This window comes from Gavialis gangeticus, unplaced genomic scaffold, assembly GCF_001723915.1.
Source record: "Gavialis gangeticus isolate Ggan-Ray unplaced genomic scaffold, GavGan_comp1, whole genome shotgun sequence".
Classification (NCBI taxonomy): domain Eukaryota; kingdom Metazoa; phylum Chordata; order Crocodylia; family Gavialidae; genus Gavialis; species Gavialis gangeticus.
Window position 1 is genome coordinate 26,501,235 of NW_017729028.1, and position 10,767 is coordinate 26,512,001.

The 10,767-nt window shown below is 43.5% G+C and overlaps 1 non-coding gene across 1 annotated transcript; it reads left to right on the forward strand.

The window, feature by feature from the left end:
* Nucleotides 1–534: 534 nt before the first annotated feature.
* TRNASTOP-UCA lies at nucleotides 535–607 on the forward strand. The gene has a single exon. It is a non-coding gene; the product is annotated as a tRNA-Sec (tRNA).
* Nucleotides 608–10,767: the final 10,160 nt, after the last annotated feature.

The following is a 10,767-nucleotide window of genomic DNA, read 5'->3' on the forward strand; positions in this document are numbered from 1 at the left end:
GGACTACCTAGAGATGAAAGTTGCCTCAGCACCAATGAAAAGGCCTTGAAACCTGTACTTCTATATGTAGTCCAGTTCGTTTCAAGATAAGGTGACCAGTTGAATGGCACATCTTCCTTAATTGAATGAATTGTACAGCAGTCATGCCTACTAAAATCAGCAGTTTTCAAGAGAAGAAATTCTTGATGTCAGCAAACAGAATCCTAATTGTTGTTATAGAATCCAAAATTGTGACTGCTTGTTTGACTGTCAGGTGACTGCTTGCTCCGGTGTATAAAAAACTTCCTACTTTTTTAACTCTGAAGGATCTTCAGAAGGGGAAGAGAGAAAGAGGTTTCTCTGTCCACAGGTTTGACCACAAGTGCTCTTAGTATGTGACTGGGGACAAAAATAAATTGTCCCCAATCTCCGAAATGCATTAGTATGCATCCTAAATCCCCGCGTCCCGCCTCTGATACTGGCTAAAAGGTCTCTGAGGCAGAACTACCATGCAGATTCCTGAAACCCGTCAGCCTGACGTTGATTAGAAGATATGACCATGTGGCCTAATGGATAAGGCATCTGACTTCAGATCAGAAGATTGAGGGTTCAAGTCCCTTCATGGCTGCTGTATTACTAGAATGGCTGTAAACTCCTTCAGCCTGGATATAAGGATGAATTTATTTAGAGTCTGAGCCCCCAAGGTCTGGAATAGACTGTCCCCTCCTGCTTTGGGTCTTTAAGAAGAGGCTGGATGCCTACCTGGCTGGACTCATTTGAGTCCCGTTTCTTGTTTTGGGGTTTTGTTGTTCTCCCGCCCTGGCGGGGGGTCGGGCTAGAATATCTATTAGGTCCCTTCCGACCCTTAATCTATGAATCTATGAATCTGTGATTCCAGATAAAACAATGGAACAGCTGATAAAGGACTCAAAGAATTTTAGGAGAGAAATATATTTAATGCCAATCAATCAGTTATGGGTTTATGGAAAATAGATACTGTCAAAGTAATTCTATCTTTCTGAAAAAATTACAACTTTAGCTGATAAAGATAAGAGGGCTGATGCATTTTGCTACTGTAGGGCACTTGCCCTTGTAAGTGTACTGTTTTGATTAAGGAACTACAACAAACATCATACGTTTGAAATGGATTAAATACCAGCTAACCGACAGGTCTTGAAATGTAATTGTAAATGGGGAATCATCACTGAGCAGGTGTGCTTTTCTAATGGGGTCCCACAGGGATCACTTCCTTGGTTAATTAACATTTTATCATTGCTGATTTGGTGGGGGAACCATAAAATGGCTTGTACAGCTTGCAGATGACAGAGCTTGGAAAAGGAAATGATGAATGGGACAAGTCATTGATACAGAGCAATCTGAACTCATTGGTAAGATGGATAAAGCCATAAATTCCAACTCTTTGGCAATCTGAACTCTTTGGTAAGATGAGCAATGTATATGGACAAATAAGGACATAATTTTCTATTACAAGTGAATTGTAGGAGGGGAAAATGGCTTTGTTCTGGTTTTGCTTACTTACTATACATGAAGTTGGCCTGAAAAAGGTGACAATAAAAGTTTTGGCCTTTTTTATTTCCAATAAATTTTTGGTCCCTTCTGTGCTTTTAAACCATGTCATGTGGTGATTTGAAGAGTTCGTAAGACCTTGACAGCTTGGTGAGAAGAGCCTGAAAGTTTAAACAGCTTAGTGAGGAAGATACTACTCAGTGTCTCTGAAACATTTTGACCCTAATCAAGCCAAAGCCTTGCAGCCATTTTAGACAAAGGGCATCCTTGGTAAAGATTCAGCAGTCCCTGCTGTAACTGAGGGATGAGAGAGCTCTCAAATCCTATGCATCTGAGATCCTTGCCAAGATTCTCCTTCCCTCTTAGCAAGACTCACCAAGTCTTCCAGGAAAACCACGGATTTTTAGTGAACCACAAAAAATTAGTTCCTCGTACTTCAGGATAGCCTAACGTAAAATGTTGTTACTGGATGCGTCTACACGAGATGCTAAGGTGATGTAGAGTCGGCGGGCACTGTGACACTGCTGCTACTGCATAGTAGCAATGAGCTACTGTGCACTAGCTCATTGCTACTGTGAAGTAGGGTTGGAAATGACCTATGCACTGCTGGGACTGCAGTATCAACTATGCAGTGGGGTTCACATGTAGACGTACCCGAGAACACTTATGCACTTAATATCACCTGTTGCAAGTGTATAACCTCTTAAACAGCAGACCTTCCTGTATGTAAGCTTGCTTCTGAATGTTTTACAGATCTTTCCCTGGAGCTCCACATCACAACTTTGTTTATAGATCCTTTTCCTGGCAGTTTTTTATTTTCTTTTGTTTGTTTTTTGTTTCGGGTTTTGTTGTTTTTGAGAAGTACATTTTAGATGTCTAGAAGTCATCTTTACAATAGCGTCATTGTCTTCTAGAAGTATTCACTCCTTACAGAAAACAAGCATTTCTAGATCGTTTAATTTTTCTTGTGCTTTAGTTTAGTTTAATCTGGCTCTTCTAGGGCAAGCAACAACAGAGCAGTTGCAGGTTATTTAAAGTTGTATGTTGAAGTTTGATAGCCACTTCATGACATCCAGGTCAGCTAGGTGGATTGCTTCAGTCTCTCCATGATTAGACAGGTTCAGGGCAGGAGTTTGCAATGTGGCTCATTGACTGCATGTCACCGCATATGCAGTTTGCCCCCCCTTTGTTCAATAAATAGGCACACCTTCTCTGTCCCATACAAATGCAGTTCAGCGTGGTCCAATATTTATGTTGCAGACAGAAACCCGGAAGCTTGATGGTTGCATTTATGACCAATTTTTGTTGCACACTGTTGTTGCAGACCAGATTTCATGCCAGGGGCTCTTGGCATCCAGACTGTTCGATGAAAGTTGGAGCACTTATAACCAGCAAGGTTTCCTTAACTGAAGTCTGGATCTTGGTGAGTGGACGATGTCTTCATACAACAGAAGTTCAGGGTCAGCCATGATCTTTTCATACTCTCAAAGTACGGTTTAATCTCTTCTCACCATGGAGGGAGCTATAGTCGGTAACACCGGCAGCCATGGAAGTGGCATGGATTTTGGAGTACCATTTACTGTACGCATGGCAGGGTTTACCAGATGGGAAGACCGTATTTAGCTGTAGAGAGTACCAGGGCATGGGTTGATCTGTGGAAGGTAAGAGCATTGCTTCCCCAGGATTCATAGATGTTAGGGTCGGAAGGGACCTCAGTAGGTCATCGCGTCCAACCCCCTGGCCTGGGCAGGAAAGACCGCTGGGATCAGATGACCCCAGCTAGGTGCTTGTCCAGTCTCTTCTTGAAGACTCCCATGGTAGGGGAGAGCACCACCTCCCTTGGAAGCCCACTCCAGGTTCTGGTAACCCTTGCTGTGAAGAAGTTCTTTCTAATGTCTAACCTAAATTTGCTCTCCATCAATTTGTGGCCATTGTTCCTAGTTACTCCAGGGGATGCCCTGGTAAATAGAACATCTCCTATTCCCTGCTGCCCTCCCCTGATGAATTTATAGGCAGCCGTAAGATCACCCTTTAGCCTTCTCCTACAGAGGCTGAAGAGATCTAGGTCCCTCAGTCTCTCTTTGTAGGGCCTTGCCAGCAGGCCTCTGACCATATGAGTGGCCTCCTCTGAACCCTCTCAAGATTCTCCACATCCCTCTTGAAGTGCGGTGCCCAAAACTGGACGCAGTACTACAACTGCAGCCTGACCAGTGCCGCATAGGGTGGGGAGCATCACTTCCCTGGACCTGTTCATCATGCATCTGCTAATGCATGATAAAATGCAGTTAGCCTTGTTGATCATTTCATTACATTGATGACTCGTGTTCATCTTGGAGTCAACTATGACCTCAAGATCCTTTCTGCTGCTGTGCTGCTGAGAAGGTTGTCCCCCAGCCTGGAAGTGTGCTGGTGGTACTTTTCGCCCAGGTGCAGCACTTTGCGCTTGTCTTTGTTGAACTGCATCCTATTTCATTCTGCCCATTTTTCCAACCTGTCCAGATCCACCCGGATCTGTTCCCTACCCTCTGGTGTGTTAACTTTGCCCCCCCCCATAATTTGATATCATCTGCGAATTTGGACAGGGTGCTCTCCACGCCCTTGTCCAAGTCACTGACGAAGACACTGAATAACACCAGTCCAAGGATCGAGCCTTGCGGGACTCCACTGCCTGTGTATTTCCAGACTGATATCGACCTATCCACCACCACTCTCTGGGTGTGACCCCTAAGCCAATTTGCCACCCACCTGATCATGTAGTCACCTACATCACAGCCTGTCAATTTATTTACAAGAACAGAATGAGATGTTCCAGTGAGCTTCTCTATATTGTTAGTCCTTGTCGCTGTCTTTTTGCAAGTAATTTCAAGGTGCTGGTGGTAACTGACAGTTTGATCTGGAGTGACTTAAAGGTACTGTGGATATTTTTCATGTGTTATTTTAGTTCTACAAAACTGTACATTTAGAGTTGTATTGGCCTGAGAGTTGTTAAGGTGGGATGAGGAAATGGCTGTCTTAGCTGCGTTAGGCTTCAAATGCCAAGTTCAGAAATAGTCCTCTAGGGTTTGCAGATCATTTTCAAGGAATTTTTCTGTTGGTTCAAAAGAATCACCTTATGTGGCCAATGCAATATTATCAGCATAAATAAATTTTCGCGATGCTGGTAGCAGAATTTCACTGGTGTATAAGTTGAAAAGAATCGGAGAAAGAACAGACCCCCGAGAGAAACCATCCTTTAGCACTTGCTGGTTGCTCAAATTCTTGTCAAGGTGTACCCAGAATTTACGGCTTCATAGGAACACATTTATTAGTGCAAGAGTTGGTCTGTGCTTGATGACATATGCCAACCTTAGCAAAAATCCTTTTCTCCAAACAGTGTCATATGCAGAGGAAAGAGCTATAAATACTATGTTTGTTTTCAATTTGCGCTGAAATTATAGCTGGTCTGGCCTCAGTATAGCTGGTCAGTGCTATACCTGGTCACCAGCTCCTGTTTGTCTGAAAGCTGGCTTGCTCTTTGGGTATGATGGCTTCCAGGGTAGGTTTCAGACAGGTAAGGATTAACGGCTCCATAAGTTTATAAGTTGTGGAGAGAAGAGAAATTGCCCTGTAGTTTTTTTGGGTCATCAGCAAGCTTTCCAGGCTTTCTGATTGTGATGACCTTCACCTTTTTCCACTCTTTAGGGAACTGACTGGTGTGTATATTGCTGAAAAGATTCGCAAGCCAAGCCTATGAGAGTGGTCCCAGGTTCCTAAGTACCTCTGGGAATACTCCGTCAGAGCCAGTCACTTCCCCAGACGTTGTGGCTGCAAGCCCTTTGTCTACTTCCTCCAGCATGAAAGGGAGTAAGAAAGGGGAGGAAGGGCGGAAGGCTGAATTAATCTGCTGTGGCTCTTTATGGATGCGCTGCCTGATTGTTTTGACTATATTTGAATTAGGGACAAGGACGGAGATGATGGAATCAGGTGTCACTTGAGGCAGTTGGTATGGCTCCGGGATTGCGGTGCCAAGAGACAGAAGAGGATAACAACCTGCTCGCGGCCTTCCCTGCTAAGTGCGGAACTACAATAAATGTTTCATCGCTCTGGCGGCTGAACTTCAGTCTTCAAACTCATGGCCACCAAAGCAACAACATAAACAGCTCTTTTCAGGGCCAAATGAATCATAACATTGGACCCTTGCCGTGGGTTATACAAGTTGACATCGAGGGACAATTTATTGCAAAGAATGCAGTAATGTGTAGAGTGTTGAAAACAAATGACGTCAATGGCTTGACAGTACAGGAAACTCGTGTAGTGGCTCCCAGACTCTGCACTAAGATCCCTTGTTATACTCTAGTTGTTTCATGATACCATCCTAAACATGGCCTTGCATCATATGTCCATAAGGACATTCGTGTCCCATGATAAAAATGGCATTCTGCTTGCAGCAGAAATAAATTGTACTTTCTGAATTTCCCCACATGCAACACCGAGCCAATGTCATGCACATAGGACTTCAGCTTCCTGTGATCAAATCCAAGCCAAAAAGTCACTGAAGCTTTCGGAAGGTGGATTAGACAGCTTATACTGTGTATATTGAAGAAAATCATTTATTTGTATCCAAATTTTAGCCTCAAACTATAGCCATTTTGTCAGCCTAGTGATGAAAGCAGCAAATGGCTTCTGAAAAAGATGCGTATGCCATGTTGGTCATCAGAAACTGAAAGCCTCTTCAAACCTGTACCAAAAGGACAAAAAAGCCATGGCAGCAGCTCTCCTAAAGTCATTGAACTCAGAGTGGGTCATTTAATAATCATTAGCAATGTTTCAGTGGTTGAAGAAAAGAGAAAGGTAATAATATTTCACGCCTTAGGGACAATCTCCTATGGAGGTCTGTGCCCAATCTTTTCTATTGATGTGCAGTATTGTACAATTGGCTGGGTGTATTGGAGTAATAACTTTCATTTTAAAGCATCAGATGTAGGCCACTTGAGGTAGGGTACCAAAGCAGACATATCATTGTTCCACTGTCAAATCACCTGTCCTCTCCCTGTAGAAATAAGCACCTGGAATTAATCCCTGGTACCTTGACGTATTCTAGCGAAATGCCTTTAAAAATAAACAAACAGAAAAACAAGAAACAAAACCGTACGTGAATATTATTTTTCCTGTAAAAGATTCTGGCAAACTTTGCTCAAATAGTAACTCATTGCTTTTGAGTCTGTGAAAAATAGCTTTGTTTACAATCTGATATTTTTAATAGCATATTTCAGTGTTTCCATTTAAACTTAGAAGTGACATCTTTGTTTTCCTATTTAAAAAGCAGCATAATCCAGATGTCTGTCAAAGGAGTTGTTGATGTAGCATTTTGTGAGTAATCCTTCTGTTTTGAGTTTATTTTTGTTTTGTCAGAAATGTTTGCCAAGCTCTTATGGACTCCCTGTGAATATTATTGATGTATACTCCCGTTTTAAGAAATGATTATCCATGCAGGAATACAATCTGAACAGTCAGTTGTAAGCCATGAATAATTTTTAAAAGCTAGGAAATGCATTAAGAGGTGTTTAATTTGTATTTATGTAACAGGATAGAGGGATGCTGAACTATTACTTCTATCCCATTCTTTCTCCAGCTCACTTTAACTCTGTTGCAACACAGGTATGAGCTTGTTCTCTTATAGGACTTTTCAGAAAACATTACATAGAGTTAAACATTAAGGCGACTTCATGTTTGTTTGTAAAACCATGATAAATAGGTGTCAACCAATCCCAATCAGTTTTTCTAAGGGCAAGTGTCCAACAGTGTCTTAGCAAATAAACATTTTAATGTACCCAAAACCTTGTTGGTAATAAAAAAAAAAAAAAAATACCAGAAGTATTACAAATAACTCTGGAACAAAATCTGTTCAACAACAAATCTATGGATGTTCTCCATGCGTACTTCACTCCTTTGCTGCTGTATATTTAGGATTTAAAATTCAAGGTTTCAATGGAACATTTCCACTTTAGCATGTGCACTTAATCCCATTCACCTTTGATCTTCCTTCAGAGATGATTTTTAAGTCTCAGCAGTGTGATGCTGATGTCGTGTTTGTCACCCAGGCTCTTCAGAATCCGAGAAGAATTGCATCATCTGAGTCCTTCAATCCTTTCAGACCCCACAAAGCTCCTGATAACAGGGGTCTTCACAGCTAGCGCACTCTAGCTCTTGGTCCTCAGCTGATGGTAAAGCAAAAAATCTGTATCCATTCCTTGGATGTCTGTGTGAGGTTCTTGTTCTGCTGGGCATTCTTCCCCTTCCTCCCCACCACAAGCCCAGCTAAAGAAGGAAATAATTCATAACTCTCTCCTAATTCAGATCTGTCCTGTTGTTCTTTCTTATAGTTTCATAGTTTCTAGGGTCGGAAGGGACCTGAGCAGATCATCTAGTCTGACCCCCTGCCCTGGCAGGAAGAGCACTGGGGTCAAATGACCCCAGTAAGGTGGTCATCCAACCTCCTCTTAAAACCCCCCAGGGTGGGAGCCTGCACCACCTCACTTGGAAGCTGGTTCCAGACTCTAGCCGCCCTGACCATGAAGTAGCGCCTCCTGATGTCCAACTTAAACCTTCCCTCCGCCAGCTTGTGACCATTGTTCCTGGTCACTCCTTGCGGCGCTCGGGGGAACAGGGACTCCCCCAGCGCCTGCTGATCCCCCCTAACCAGTTTATAACAGGCCACAAGATCCCCCCTCAGCCTTCTCTTTTGAAGGCTGAACAGGTTCAGGTCCCGCAACCTTTCCTCATAGGACCTACCCTGCTGTCCCTTGATCATACGAGTGGCCCTCCTCTGGACCCTCTCGATGCTGTCCACATCCCTCTTAAAGTGCGGCGCCCAGAACTGGACGCAGTACTCCAGCTGCGGCCTGACCAGTGCCGCATAGAGGGGGAGGATCACCTCCTTGGACCTGCTCGAGATGCATCTGTGGATGCACGACAAGGTGCAGTTGGCCTTCCTAGCCGCCTCCCCACATTGCCGACTCATGTTCATCCTGGAGTCAATAATGACTCCCAGATCCTTTTCCACCTCCGTGCTGACAAGAGGGGAGTTCCCCAGCCTGTATGTGTGGTGCCGATTGTTCCTCCCCAGGTGCATCACCTTACACTTGTCTGTGTTAAACCCCATCCTGTTCTCCTCCGCCCATCCTTGTAACCTATCTAGGTCCAACTGTAGCCTGTTGCTCCCCTCTATTGTGCCCACATCCCCCCACATCTTAGTGTCATCAGCAAACTTGAACAGGGTGCTTTGCACCCCCTCATCCAAATCACTGATGAAGATGTTGAACAGGGCGGGCCCAAGGACCGAGCCCTGTGGGACCCCACTTCCCACTTAATTGAGACAAGCCCGGTTTAAAGCAGTTGGCTGCAAGTTAGATGCAGGTTCCATAAGCTCTTTAGTTTTTAGAGGTAACCGTCGGCCCCAAAACAGTCCCTCCAAACCCGTTAAAACCATGCTGGTAGGAAACTGTCTCTGCTACCAGTCTGCCTACACTGTCAGTTCAGGTTTTCTTATAAGGTACTTCCTATGACTTGGAGGATAACTGTGGTTCTGGTTACACTTATTCTTTTTCTGCCTATTGTGACTTCAGTATTTTCTCTAGTGAGAAGCATTAGGCTTGCAAACCATTGCTTCAAACTTCCTAGTGTCCATTCCTATGTGCTCAAGGGACAAAGTTTCCCTACCTTAACCTAGTATCCTTCTCTTCTTCTGGTGTAGTTATCCTTCCTTTACCTGCACAGATGGAGGCCCCTGAAGACCTCATGGGGTAGCTCAGGTTGTGAAGACTGCAAAGGAGTATCTACACCTAAGCTTGTGTACATCTTGTAGCAGTCTGCACCAAGCACGGTAGCCACCCCCATTAACGAGGCAATACTAGATTCTGCAAGGATTGTATAGCAGAACCCCTTGCAAAAGTTTCTCAAATGATAGTAAAATTGGTCCTGTAATGTGGAGTTTATTCTTATTGCTACCTCTCACTCCCTTTTTGGTCATAGCTGCCACAAAGAAGGATAAGTGGTGCTGTAGCATCCAAAAAGATGGAGTTAAGGGGCCTGGATTTGCAGGTGTGGGGAGAATAACTTGCTCTTCCATTAGTGTAGCTAGCCACCAGATACTGTTGGCACACTCTGATTTCAGAATCTCTGAGTGCCTGGCATCCTTTACCTACACACCGTCATCAGTCTCACTGATGGTCTTTTCTGCTTCGAGGCAAAACCTTGCTTCGAGCCCCATTGAATATAGATGAGGAAAATATCTGTCAGTGGCCTTGATTGTTACACTAAACTCATCTTGGCTGCAGGGCTCTGCTTTTCTGTGCTGATAAGAATACAGGGCAGGTCCTTCCCTTGGAGGTGGCAGAGTTTTCAGTTTGTGGAAGTCTAGTCCAGCTCATGCTTGTAGATATAGGTACTAAGATTTGTTGCTGGGGACCGTGCTGATTTTTATTCTGCACTTTTCTTACTCTGGGAGTCACCCCCCTCTGTCATTTTGCTTCCATATATTCTCATACTTTGGTATTCTAGTGGCTGCTGTTAAGGCCAGCAAATCAATTCAAGTATGAAGCAGCGCAATATGGGACAGCAATGGCAGGCTTGCCAGAGGAAGATGATTTCATTTGAAAAACAGATGCACATTTACAACGCGTTTTTTCTGGACTAACTCGTGAAATGAACTGAATCCATTTTCGAAGTTGATTAGCCAGTTTTCAAAAGCCAGCCAACTTTTTATTTAAAAAACTGTGTTAGGTTATGGCATTGAAACTGAAGAAGCGCAAACAGATGTTAACCTTCGTCACCTTCAACCCATGTAAACGTTTGTGTGCTTTAAAATGAGTTGCCGCCCAATATCTTGTATATTCACAATAACTGGGTACGTGAGCGCTAAGTGACAGTCAAGTGACTAACACACACACACACACACACACACACACACACACACACACACACACACAGATGTTTATTTTCTTATCATTCATCAAACAGTGGCCACTGGACTGTTGTTGCAAAGTCGTCCATGTCTTAAAAAAAAAAGAGTAATACCTAATTGAGAAGAAAATGAAACAAGAAGAAAACCCAAATACCTGTCCCCTGTCTTCTGACTCTCATTTGACAGTTATTGTAGTTTAGTGAATTTAGAATTGTATTTTTCTTTCCCCCCTAATATGTCATATAGATTAACCACCACTAAGTTTGGGTATAATGATGGAAAAACCCTCTAAGTAGTTTCTCTTTTTTTTTCCCCCCACA